General features: G+C 44.9%; 1 protein-coding gene across 2 annotated transcripts in view; it reads right to left on the bottom strand.

The window, feature by feature from the left end:
- Window positions 1-15,000, bottom strand: part of LOC135507195 (regulator of G-protein signaling 12-like) — a 101,444-nt gene that overhangs the window by 37,884 nt on the left and 48,560 nt on the right. The gene's annotated exons all lie outside the window — the stretch shown is intronic.

Below are 15,000 nucleotides of genomic sequence, written 5' to 3'. Positions count from 1 at the left end.
CCTTCCTCCAAGCTGGAGTAACACTCCTCCCATCCATCTACACAAGAGATTCATGTTGAATCCACAGCAACCGACACGGTTAACAAACGAGCCTATTGAGACACTTCTGAAGGAAAACTGAAGGGAAGTAACCAAGACAGGCCAACTATATTCACAATGACAACCCAGATACCTGGACAACAACCAAGCTGGGATTTACAGTCTGGATATAGTGATATAGTTGGGACCACTACTGTCTGGATATAGCTGGTACCACTACTGTCTGGATATAGCTGGTACCACTACTGTCTGGATATAGTGATATAGCTGGTACCACTACTGTCTGGATATAGCTGGTACCACTACTGTCTGGATATAGCTGGTACCACTACTGTCTGGATATAGTGATATAGCTGGTACCACTACTGTCTGGATATAGTGATATAGCTGGTACCACTACAGTCTGGATATAGTGATATAGCTGGTACCACTACTGTCTGGATATAGTGATATAGCTGGTACCACTAATGTCTGGAAATAGTGATATAGCTGGTACCACTACTGTCTGGATATAGTGATATAGATGGTACCACTACTGTCTGGATATAGTGATATAGATGGTACCACTACTGTGTTACCTGGGTATAGATGGTACCACTACTGTGTTACCTGGATATAGCTGGTACCACTACTGTCTGGATATAGTGATATAGATGGTACCACTACTGTCTGGATATAGTGATATAGCTGGTACCACTACTGTCTGGATATAGCTGGTACCACTACTGTCTGGATATAGTGATATAGCTGGTACCACTACTGTCTGGATATAGCTGGTACCACTACTGTCTGGATATAGCTGGTACCACTACTGTCTGGGTATAGCTGGTACCACTACTGTCTGGGTATAGTGATATAGATGGTACCACTACTGTCTGGATATAGTGATATAGATAGTACCACTACTGTCTGGATATCGTGGTATAGCTGGTACCACTACTGTCTGGATATAGTGGTATAGCTGGTACCACTACTGTCTGGATATAGTGATATAGCTGGTACCACTACTGTCTGGATATAGTGGTATAGCTGGTACCACTACTGTCTGGATATAGTGATATAGCTGGTACCACTACTGTGTTACCTGGGTACAGCTGGTACCACTACTGTCTGGGTATAGTGATATAGATGGTACCACTACTGTCTGGATATAGCTGGTACCACTACTGTGTTACCTGGATATAGCTGGTACCACTACTGTCTGGATATAGTGATATAGATGGTACCACTACTGTCTGGATATAGCTGGTACCACTACTGTCTGGGTATAGCTGGTACCACTACTGTCTGGATATAGTGATATAGATGGTACCACTACTGTCTGGATATAGCTGGTACCACTACTGTCTGGGTATAGCTGGTACCACTACTGTGTTACCTGGGTATAGCTGGTACCACTACTGTCCGGATATAGTGATATAGATGGTACCACTACTGTCTGGGTATAGCTGGTACCACTACTGTGTTACCTGGGTATAGATGGTACCACTACTGTGTTACCTGGGTATAGCTGGTACCACTACTGTCTGGATATAGTGATATAGATGGTACCACTACTGTCTGGGTATAGCTGGTACCACTACTGTGTTACCTGGGTATAGATGGTACCACTACTGTGTTACCTGGGTATAGCTGGTACCACTACTGTCCGGATATAGCTGGTACCACTACTGTCTGGGTATAGCTGGTACCACTACTGTCTGGATATAGTGATATAGATAGTACCACTACTGTCTGGATATAGTGATATAGCTGGTACCACTACTGTCTGGATATAGTGATATAGATGGTACCACTACTGTGTTACCTGGGTATAGCTGGTACCACTACTGTGTTACCTGGGTATAGCTGGTACCACTACTGTCTGGATATAGTGATATAGCTGGTACCACTACTGTCTGGATATAGTGATATAGCTGGTACCACTACTGTGTTACCTGGGTATAGCTGGTACCACTACTGTGTTACCTGGGTATAGCTGGTACCACTACTGTGTTACCTGGATATAGCTGGTACCACTACTGTGTTACCTGGGTACAGCTGGTACCACTACTGTGTTACCTGGGTATAGATGGTACCACTACTGTGTTACCTGGGTACAGCTGGTACCACTACTGTCTGGATATAGCTGGTACCACTACTGTCTGGATATAGTGATATAGCTGGTACCACTACTGTCTGGATATAGTGATATAGATGGTACCACTACTGTCTGGATATAGCTGGTACCACTACTGTCTGGATATAGCTGGTACCACTACTGTCTGGGTATAGCTGGTACCACTACTGTCTGGGTATAGTGATATAGATGGTACCACTACTGTCTGGATATAGTGATATAGATAGTACCACTACTGTCTGGATATCGTGGTATAGCTGGTACCACTACTGTCTGGATATAGTGGTATAGCTGGTACCACTACTGTCTGGATATAGTGATATAGCTGGTACCACTACTGTCTGGATATAGTGGTATAGCTGGTACCACTACTGTCTGGATATAGTGATATAGCTGGTACCACTACTGTGTTACCTGGGTACAGCTGGTACCACTACTGTCTGGGTATAGTGATATAGATGGTACCACTACTGTCTGGATATAGCTGGTACCACTACTGTGTTACCTGGATATAGCTGGTACCACTACTGTCTGGATATAGTGATATAGATGGTACCACTACTGTCTGGATATAGCTGGTACCACTACTGTCTGGGTATAGCTGGTACCACTACTGTCTGGATATAGTGATATAGATGGTACCACTACTGTCTGGATATAGCTGGTACCACTACTGTCTGGGTATAGCTGGTACCACTACTGTGTTACCTGGGTATAGCTGGTACCACTACTGTCCGGATATAGTGATATAGATGGTACCACTACTGTCTGGGTATAGCTGGTACCACTACTGTGTTACCTGGGTATAGATGGTACCACTACTGTCCGGATATAGTGATATAGATGGTACCACTACTGTCTGGGTATAGCTGGTACCACTACTGTGTTACCTGGGTATAGCTGGTACCACTACTGTCTGGATATAGTGATATAGATGGTACCACTACTGTCTGGGTATAGCTGGTACCACTACTGTGTTACCTGGGTATAGATGGTACCACTACTGTGTTACCTGGGTATAGCTGGTACCACTACTGTCCGGATATAGCTGGTACCACTACTGTCTGGGTATAGCTGGTACCACTACTGTCTGGATATAGTGATATAGATAGTACCACTACTGTCTGGATATAGTGATATAGCTGGTACCACTACTGTCTGGATATAGTGATATAGATGGTACCACTACTGTGTTACCTGGGTATAGCTGGTACCACTACTGTGTTACCTGGGTATAGCTGGTACCACTACTGTGTTACCTGGGTATAGATGGTACCACTACTGTCTGGGTATAGCTGGTACCACTACTGTCTGGATATAGTGATATAGATGGTACCACTACTGTGTTACCTGGGTATAGCTGGTACCACTACTGTCTGGGTATAGCTGGTACCACTACTGTGTTACCTGGGTATAGCTGGTACCACTACTGTCTGGATATAGTGATATAGCTGGTACCACTACTGTCTGGATATAGTGATATAGCTGGTACCACTACTGTGTTACCTGGATATAGCTGGTACCACTACTGTGTTACCTGGGTACAGCTGGTACCACTACTGTGTTACCTGGGTATAGATGGTACCACTACTGTGTTACCTGGGTACAGCTGGTACCACTACTGTCTGGATATAGCTGGTACCACTACTGTCTGGATATAGTGATATAGCTGGTACCACTACTGTCTGGATATAGTGATATAGCTGGTACCACTACTGTCTGGATATAGTGATATAGATGGTACCACTACTGTGTTACCTGGGTATAGCTGGTACCACTACTGTGTTACCTGGATATAGTGATATAGCTGGTACCACTACTGTATGGGTATAGCTGGTACCACTACTGTGTTACCTGGGTATAGCTGGTACCACTACTGTGTTACCTGGATATAGCTGGTACCACTACTGTGTTACCTGGGTACAGCTGGTACCACTACTGTGTTACCTGGGTATAGATGGTACCACTACTGTGTTACCTGGGTATAGATGGTACCACTACTGTGTTACCTGGGTATAGATGGTACCACTACTGTCTGGATATAGTGATATAGATGGTACCACTACTGTCTGGATATAGTGATATAGATGGTACCACTACTGTGTTACCTGGGTACAGCTGGTACCACTACTGTGTTACCTGGGTACAGCTGGTACCACTACTGTGTTACCTGGGTATAGATGGTACCACTACTGTGTTACCTGGGTATAGCTGGTACCACTACTGTGTTACCTGGGTACAGCTGGTACCACTACTGTGTTACCTGGGTATAGATGGTACCACTACTGTCTGGATATCGTGATATAGATGGTACCACTACTGTCTGGATATAGTGATATAGATGGTACCACTACTGTCTGGATATAGCTGGTACCACTACTGTCTGGGTATAGCTGGTACCACTACTGTCTGGATATAGTGATATAGATGGTACCACTACTGTCTGGATATAGTGATATAGATGGTACCACTACTGTCTGGATGTAGTGATATAGATGGTACCACTACTGTCTGGATATAGCTGGTACCACTACTGTCTGGATATAGTGATATAGCTGGTACCACTACTGTCTGGATATAGTGATATAGATGGTACCACTACTGTCTGGATATAGCTGGTACCACTACTGTCTGGATATAGTGATATAGCTGGTACCACTACTGTCTGGATATAGTGATATAGATGGTACCACTACTGTCTGGATGTAGTGATATAGATGGTACCACTACTGTCTGGATATAGTGATATAGATGGTACCACTACTGTCTGGATATAGCTGGTACCACTACTGTCTGGATATAGTGATATAGCTGGTACCACTACTGTCTGGATATAGTGATATAGATGGTACCACTACTGTCTGGATATAGCTGGTACCACTACTGTCTGGATATAGTGATATAGCTGGTACCACTACTGTGTTACCTGGATATAGCTGGTACCACTACTGTGTTACCTGGGTACAGCTGGTACCACTACTGTGTTACCTGGGTATAGATGGTACCACTACTGTGTTACCTGGGTACAGCTGGTACCACTACTGTCTGGATATAGCTGGTACCACTACTGTCTGGATATAGTGATATAGCTGGTACCACTACTGTCTGGATATAGTGATATAGCTGGTACCACTACTGTCTGGATATAGTGATATAGATGGTACCACTACTGTGTTACCTGGGTATAGCTGGTACCACTACTGTGTTACCTGGATATAGTGATATAGCTGGTACCACTACTGTATGGGTATAGCTGGTACCACTACTGTGTTACCTGGGTATAGCTGGTACCACTACTGTGTTACCTGGATATAGCTGGTACCACTACTGTGTTACCTGGGTACAGCTGGTACCACTACTGTGTTACCTGGGTATAGATGGTACCACTACTGTGTTACCTGGGTATAGATGGTACCACTACTGTGTTACCTGGGTATAGATGGTACCACTACTGTCTGGATATAGTGATATAGATGGTACCACTACTGTCTGGATATAGTGATATAGATGGTACCACTACTGTGTTACCTGGGTACAGCTGGTACCACTACTGTGTTACCTGGGTACAGCTGGTACCACTACTGTGTTACCTGGGTATAGATGGTACCACTACTGTGTTACCTGGGTATAGCTGGTACCACTACTGTGTTACCTGGGTACAGCTGGTACCACTACTGTGTTACCTGGGTATAGATGGTACCACTACTGTCTGGATATCGTGATATAGATGGTACCACTACTGTCTGGATATAGTGATATAGATGGTACCACTACTGTCTGGATATAGCTGGTACCACTACTGTCTGGGTATAGCTGGTACCACTACTGTCTGGATATAGTGATATAGATGGTACCACTACTGTCTGGATATAGTGATATAGATGGTACCACTACTGTCTGGATGTAGTGATATAGATGGTACCACTACTGTCTGGATATAGCTGGTACCACTACTGTCTGGATATAGTGATATAGCTGGTACCACTACTGTCTGGATATAGTGATATAGATGGTACCACTACTGTCTGGATATAGCTGGTACCACTACTGTCTGGATATAGTGATATAGCTGGTACCACTACTGTCTGGATATAGTGATATAGATGGTACCACTACTGTCTGGATGTAGTGATATAGATGGTACCACTACTGTCTGGATATAGTGATATAGATGGTACCACTACTGTCTGGATATAGCTGGTACCACTACTGTCTGGATATAGTGATATAGCTGGTACCACTACTGTCTGGATATAGTGATATAGATGGTACCACTACTGTCTGGATATAGCTGGTACCACTACTGTCTGGATATAGTGATATAGCTGGTACCACTACTGTGTTACCTGGATATAGCTGGTACCACTACTGTGTTACCTGGGTACAGCTGGTACCACTACTGTGTTACCTGGGTATAGATGGTACCACTACTGTGTTACCTGGGTACAGCTGGTACCACTACTGTCTGGATATAGCTGGTACCACTACTGTCTGGATATAGTGATATAGCTGGTACCACTACTGTCTGGATATAGTGATATAGCTGGTACCACTACTGTCTGGATATAGTGATATAGATGGTACCACTACTGTGTTACCTGGGTATAGCTGGTACCACTACTGTGTTACCTGGATATAGTGATATAGCTGGTACCACTACTGTATGGGTATAGCTGGTACCACTACTGTGTTACCTGGGTATAGCTGGTACCACTACTGTGTTACCTGGATATAGCTGGTACCACTACTGTGTTACCTGGGTACAGCTGGTACCACTACTGTGTTACCTGGGTATAGATGGTACCACTACTGTGTTACCTGGGTATAGATGGTACCACTACTGTGTTACCTGGGTATAGATGGTACCACTACTGTCTGGATATAGTGATATAGATGGTACCACTACTGTCTGGATATAGTGATATAGATGGTACCACTACTGTGTTACCTGGGTACAGCTGGTACCACTACTGTGTTACCTGGGTACAGCTGGTACCACTACTGTGTTACCTGGGTATAGATGGTACCACTACTGTGTTACCTGGGTATAGCTGGTACCACTACTGTGTTACCTGGGTACAGCTGGTACCACTACTGTGTTACCTGGGTATAGATGGTACCACTACTGTCTGGATATCGTGATATAGATGGTACCACTACTGTCTGGATATAGTGATATAGATGGTACCACTACTGTCTGGATATAGCTGGTACCACTACTGTCTGGGTATAGCTGGTACCACTACTGTCTGGATATAGTGATATAGATGGTACCACTACTGTCTGGATATAGTGATATAGATGGTACCACTACTGTCTGGATGTAGTGATATAGATGGTACCACTACTGTCTGGATATAGCTGGTACCACTACTGTCTGGATATAGTGATATAGCTGGTACCACTACTGTCTGGATATAGTGATATAGATGGTACCACTACTGTCTGGATATAGCTGGTACCACTACTGTCTGGATATAGTGATATAGCTGGTACCACTACTGTCTGGATATAGTGATATAGATGGTACCACTACTGTCTGGATGTAGTGATATAGATGGTACCACTACTGTCTGGATATAGTGATATAGATGGTACCACTACTGTGTTACCTGGGTATAGCTGGTACCACTACTGTCTGGATATAGTGATATAGATGGTACCACTACTGTCTGGATATAGTGATATAGATGGTACCACTACTGTGTTACCTGGGTATAGCTGGTACCACTACTGTGTTACCTGGATATAGCTGGTACCACTACTGTCTGGATATAGTGATATAGATGGTACCACTACTGTCTGGATATAGTGATATAGCTGGTACCACTACTGTCTGGATATAGCTGGTACCACTACTGTGTTACCTGGGTACAGCTGGTACCACTACTGTCTGGATATAGTGATATAGATGGTACCACTACTGTCTGGGTATAGTGATATAGCTGGTACCACTACTGTCTGGATATAGCTGGTACCACTACTGTGTTACCTGGATATAGTGATATAGATGGTACCACTACTGTGTTACCTGGGTATAGATGGTACCACTACTGTGTTACCTGGGTATAGATGGTACCACTACTGTCTGGGTATAGCTGGTACCACTACTGTCTGGATATAGTGATATAGCTGGTACCACTACTGTCTGGATATAGTGATATAGCTGGTACCACTACTGTCTGGATATAGCTGGTACCACTACTGTGTTACCTGGATATAGCTGGTACCACTACTGTCTGGGTATAGCTGGTACCACTACTGTCTGGATATAGTGATATAGCTGGTACCACTACTGTGTTACCTGGGTATAGATGGTACCACTACTGTGTTACCTGGGTATAGCTGGTACCACTACTGTCTGGATATAGCTGGTACCACTACTGTCTGGGTATAGCTGGTACCACTACTGTGTTACCTGGGTATAGTGATATAGCTGGTACCACTACTGTGTTACCTGGGTATAGATGGTACCACTACTGTGTTACCTGGGTATAGCTGGTACCACTACTGTCTGGATATAGCTGGTACCACTACTGTCTGGATATAGCTGGTACCACTACTGTGTTACCTGGGTATAGTGATATAGCTGGTACCACTACTGTCTGGGTATAGCTGGTACCACTACTGTGTTACCTGGGTATAGCTGGTACCACTACTGTCTGGATATAGCTGGTACCACTACTGTCTGGATATAGCTGGTACCACTACTGTCTGGGTATAGATGGTACCACTACTGTGTTACCTGGGTATAGCTGGTACCACTACTGTCTGGGTATAGCTGGTACCACTACTGTGTTACCTGGGTATAGATGGTACCACTACTGTCTGGGTATAGCTGGTACCACTACTGTGTTACCTGGGTATAGCTGGTACCACTACTGTCTGGGTATAGCTGGTACCACTACTGTCTGGGTATAGCTGGTACCACTACTGTGTTACCTGGGTATAGCTGGTACCACTACTGTGTTACCTGGGTACAGCTGGTACCACTACTGTCTGGATATAGCTGGTACCACTACTGTCTGGATATAGTGATATAGCTGGTACCACTACTGTCTGGGTATAGCTGGTACCACTACTGTGTTACCTGGATATAGTGATATAGCTGGTACCACTACTGTGTTACCTGGATATAGCTGGTACCACTACTGTGTTACCTGGGTACAGCTGGTACCACTACTGTCTGGATATAGCTGGTACCACTACTGTCTGGATATAGCTGGTACCACTACTGTGTTACCTGGGTACAGCTGGTACCACTACTGTGTTACCTGGGTACAGCTGGTACCACTACTGTCTGGATATAGCTGGTACCACTACTGTCTGGATATAGCTGGTACCACTACTGTGTTACCTGGGTACAGCTGGTACCACTACTGTGTTACCTGAGTATAGCTGGTACCACTACTGTCTGGGTATAGCTGGTACCACTACTGTGTTACCTGGGTACAGATGGTACCACTACTGTCTGGGTATAGCTGGTACCACTACTGTGTTACCTGGGTATAGCTGGTACCACTACTGTCTGGGTACAGCTGGTACCACTACTGTGTTACCTGGGTATAGCTGGTACCACTACTGTGTTACCTGGGTACAGCTGGTACCACTACTGTGTTACCTGGGTATAGCTGGTACCACTACTGTCTGGGTATAGCTGGTACCACTACTGTCTGGGTATAGCTGGTACCACTACTGTGTTACCTGGATATAGATGGTACCACTACTGTGTTACCTGGGTATAGCTGGTACCACTACTGTGTTACCTGGGTACAGCTGGTACCACTACTGTGTTACCTGGGTATAGCTGGTACCACTACTGTCTGGGTATAGCTGGTACCACTACTGTCTGGGTATAGCTGGTACCACTACTGTCTGGATATAGTGATATAGCTGGTACCACTACTGTCTGGGTATAGCTGGTACCACTACTGTCTGGATATAGTGATATAGCTGGTACCACTACTGTCTGGGTATAGCTGGTACCACTACTGTCTGGATATAGTGATATAGCTGGTACCACTACTGTGTTACCTGGGTATAGCTGGTACCACTACTGTGTTACCTGGGTATAGATGGTACCACTACTGTCTGGTTATAGTGAAATAGCTGGTACCACTACTGTCTGGGTATAGCTGGTACCACTACTGTGTTACCTGGGTATAGCTGGTACCACTACTGTGTTACCTGGGTATAGCTGGTACCACTACTGTCTGGGTATAGCTGGTACCACTACTGTGTTACCTGGATATAGCTGGTACCACTACTGTGTTACCTGGGTACAGCTGGTACCACTACTGTCTGGATATAGTGATATAGCTGGTACCACTACTGTGTTACCTGGGTATAGCTGGTACCACTACTGTGTTACCTGGATATAGATGGTACCACTACTGTCTGGGTATAGTGATATAGATGGTACCACTACTGTCTGGGTATAGCTGGTACCACTACTGTCTGGGTATAGCTGGTACCACTACTGTCTGGATATAGTGATATAGCTGGTACCACTACTGTCTGGGTATAGTGATATAGCTGGTACCACTACTGTGTTACCTGGGTATAGATGGTACCACTACTGTCTGGGTATAGTGATATAGATGGTACCACTACTGTCTGGGTATAGCTGGTACCACTACTGTCTGGGTATAGCTGGTACCACTACTGTCTGGATATAGTGATATAGCTGGTACCACTACTGTCTGGGTATAGTGATATAGCTGGTACCACTACTGTGTTACCTGGGTATAGCTGGTACCACTACTGTGTTACCTGGGTATAGCTGGTACCACTACTGTCTGGGTATAGCTGGTACCACTACTGTGTTACCTGGGTATAGCTGGTACCACTACTGTGTTACCTGGGTATAGATGGTACCACTACTGTCTGGTTATAGTGAAATAGCTGGTACCACTACTGTCTGGGTATAGCTGGTACCACTACTGTGTTACCTGGGTATAGCTGGTACCACTACTGTGTTACCTGGGTATAGCTGGTACCACTACTGTCTGGGTATAGCTGGTACCACTACTGTGTTACCTGGATATAGCTGGTACCACTACTGTGTTACCTGGGTACAGCTGGTACCACTACTGTCTGGATATAGTGATATAGCTGGTACCACTACTGTGTTACCTGGGTATAGCTGGTACCACTACTGTGTTACCTGGGTATAGATGGTACCACTACTGTCTGGGTATAGCTGGTACCACTACTGTCTGGATATAGTGATATAGCTGGTACCACTACTGTCTGGGTATAGTGATATAGCTGGTACCACTACTGTGTTACCTGGATATAGCTGGTACCACTACTGTCTGGATATAGCTGGTACCACTACTGTGTTACCTGGGTACAGCTGGTACCACTACTGTCTGGATATAGTGATATAGCTGGTACCACTACTGTGTTACCTGGGTATAGCTGGTACCACTACTGTGTTACCTGGGTATAGCTGGTACCACTACTGTCTGGGTATAGCTGGTACCACTACTGTGTTACCTGGGTATAGTGATATAGCTGGTACCACTACTGTCTGGGTATAGCTGGTACCACTACTGTCTGGGTATAGCTGGTACCACTACTGTGTTACCTGGGTATAGTGATATAGCTGGTACCACTACTGTCTGGGTATAGCTGGTACCACTACTGTCTGGGTATAGCTGGTACCACTACTGTGTTACCTGGGTATAGTGATATAGCTGGTACCACTACTGTCTGGGTATAGCTGGTACCACTACTGTCTGGATATAGTGATATAGCTGGTACCACTACTGTGTTACCTGGGTATAGCTGGTACCACTACTGTGTTACCTGGGTACAGCTGGTACCACTACTGTGTTACCTGGGTATAGCTGGTACCACTACTGTCTGGATATAGTGATATAGCTGGTACCACTACTGTGTTACCTGGATATAGTGATATAGCTGGTACCACTACTGTGTTACCTGGGTATCGTTGGTACCACTACTGTCTGGATATAGTGATATAGCTGGTACCACTACTGTGTTACCTGGGTATAGTGATATAGCTGGTACCACTACTGTATGGGTATAGCTGGTACCACTACTGTGTTACCTGGGTATCGTTGGTACCACTACTGTGTTACCTGGGTATAGATGGTACCACTACTGTGTTACCTGGGTATAGCTGGTACCACTACTGTCTGGGTATAGCTGGTACCACTACTGTGTTACCTGGGTATCGTTGGTACCACTACTGTGTTACCTGGGTATAGATGGTACCACTACTGTGTTACCTGGGTATAGCTGGTACCACTACTGTCTGGGTATAGCTGGTACCACTACTGTCTGGGTATAGCTGGTACCACTACTGTCTGGATATAGTGATATAGATGGTACCACTACTGTCTGGGTATAGCTGGTACCACTACTGTCTGGATATAGTGGTATAGCTGGTACCACTACTGTCTGGGTATAGCTGGTACCACTACTGTCTGGATATAGTGATATAGCTGGTACCACTACTGTGTTACCTGGGTATAGCTGGTACCACTACTGTGTTACCTGGGTATAGCTGGTACCACTACTGTCTGGATATAGTGATATAGCTGGTACCACTACTGTGTTACCTGGGTATAGCTGGTACCACTACTGTGTTACCTGGGTATAGCTGGTACCACTACTGTCTGGGTATAGCTGGTACCACTACTGTCTGGATATAGTGATATAGATGGTACCACTACTGTGTTACCTGGGTATAGATGGTACCACTACTGTCTGGATATAGTGATATAGATGGTACCACTACTGTCTGGATATAGTGATATAGCTGGTACCACTACTGTCTGGATATAGCTGGTACCACTACTGTCTGGATATAGTGATATAGATGGTACCACTACTGTGTTACCTGGGTATAGCTGGTACCACTACTGTGTTACCTGGATATAGTGATATAGATGGTACCACTACTGTGTTACCTGGGTATAGCTGGTACCACTACTGTGTTACCTGGGTATAGATGGTACCACTACTGTCTGGATATAGTGATATAGCTGGTACCACTACTGTATGGGTATAGTGATATAGATGGTACCACTACTGTCTGGATATAGTGATATAGATGGTACCACTACTGTCTGGATATCGTGATATAGATGGTACCACTACTGTCTGGGTATAGTGATATAGCTGGTACCACTACTGTGTTACCTGGGTATAGATGGTACCACTACTGTCTGGATATAGTGATATAGATGGTACCACTACTGTCTGGATATCGTGATATAGATGGTACCACTACTGTCTGGGTATAGTGGTATAGCTGGTACCACTACTGTCTGGATATAGTGATATAGCTGGTACCACTACTGTCTGGATATAGTGATATAGATGGTACCACTACTGTCTGGATATAGTGATATAGCTGGTACCACTACTGTCTGGATATAGTGATATAGCTGGTACCACTACTGTGTTACCTGGGTATAGATGGTACCACTACTGTGTTACCTGGGTATAGATGGTACCACTACTGTCTGGATATAGTGATATAGCTGGTACCACTACTGTGTTACCTGGGTATAGATGGTACCACTACTGTCTGGATATCGTGATATAGATGGTACCACTACTGTGTTACCTGGGTATAGATGGTACCACTACTGTCTGGATATAGTGATATAGATGGTACCACTACTGTCTGGGTATAGTGGTATAGCTGGTACCACTACTGTCTGGATATAGTGATATAGCTGGTACCACTACTGTGTTACCTGGGTATAGATGGTACCACTACTGTCTGGATATAGTGGTATAGATGGTACCACTACTGTCTGGATATCGTGATATAGATGGTACCACTACTGTCTGGGTATAGCTGGTACCACTACTGTGTTACCTGGGTATAGCTGGTACCACTACTGTGTTACCTGGGTACAGATGGTACCACTACTGTGTTACCTGGATATAGCTGGTACCACTACTGTGTTACCTGGGTATAGATGGTACCACTACTGTCTGGATATAGTGATATAGCTGGTACCACTACTGTGTTACCTGGGTATAGCTGGTACCACTACTGTGTTACCTGGGTATAGCTGGTACCACTACTGTGTGGATATAGTGATATAGCTGGTACCACTACTGTGTTACCTGGGTATAGCTGGTACCACTACTGTGTTACCTGGGTATAGCTGGTACCACTACTGTGTTACCTGGGTACAGATGGTACCACTACTGTGTTACCTGGGTATAGATGGTACCACTACTGTCTGGATATAGTGATATAGCTGGTACCACTACTGTATGGGTATAGCTGGTACCACTACTGTGTTACCTGGGTACAGCTGGTAGGAGCCGGTGTGATGCCAACGAGGCAGGTACCTCATCCTCAGGGGGAGCCAGTTCCCTCCATCCATTCTCGACTCTTACTCCATCCATACACTATTGTTACACCACTGTGTCTCAAACCCCTGGCCTCTCGGTCCCAGATCCGGTCCCTGGGAATGATGCCGTCCGGTCCCTCCGATACGTTAATCCAACACCGATTTAATCCGTTCTCAGTTCTCATCCAACGACTGAGAAGGCAAACCTAATTAAATCCGTAAGTCATTCAATGAGAAAGACCCAGAGTGAGTCCCCCCCCCCCCATCAAGGACGTTGTCAACAGCTTCTTCAGTAGTTGCCTGACAATAACTCAGACTAAATTCAGTCAAGTGTTTAGTCGTTCTCATCTAGACAGTCACCCAAGGAGGAAAGACCAGAGTCCCTGGTGGTAAACAAAAAGTTCCCTCCGTAATCTGACACCGAGTCGATCCTCAAATGCTATTTTACATACAGGAAGTGGGAAGGACCAAACTGAAGCTCGTTGATAATAA

Source organism: Oncorhynchus masou, chromosome 20 (assembly GCF_036934945.1).
Source record: "Oncorhynchus masou masou isolate Uvic2021 chromosome 20, UVic_Omas_1.1, whole genome shotgun sequence".
In the NCBI taxonomy this organism is placed as follows: Eukaryota; Metazoa; Chordata; class Actinopteri; order Salmoniformes; family Salmonidae; genus Oncorhynchus; species Oncorhynchus masou.
The sequence above is the reverse complement of the archived record's forward strand: the minus strand, read 5'-3'. Positions and strand labels throughout refer to the sequence as shown.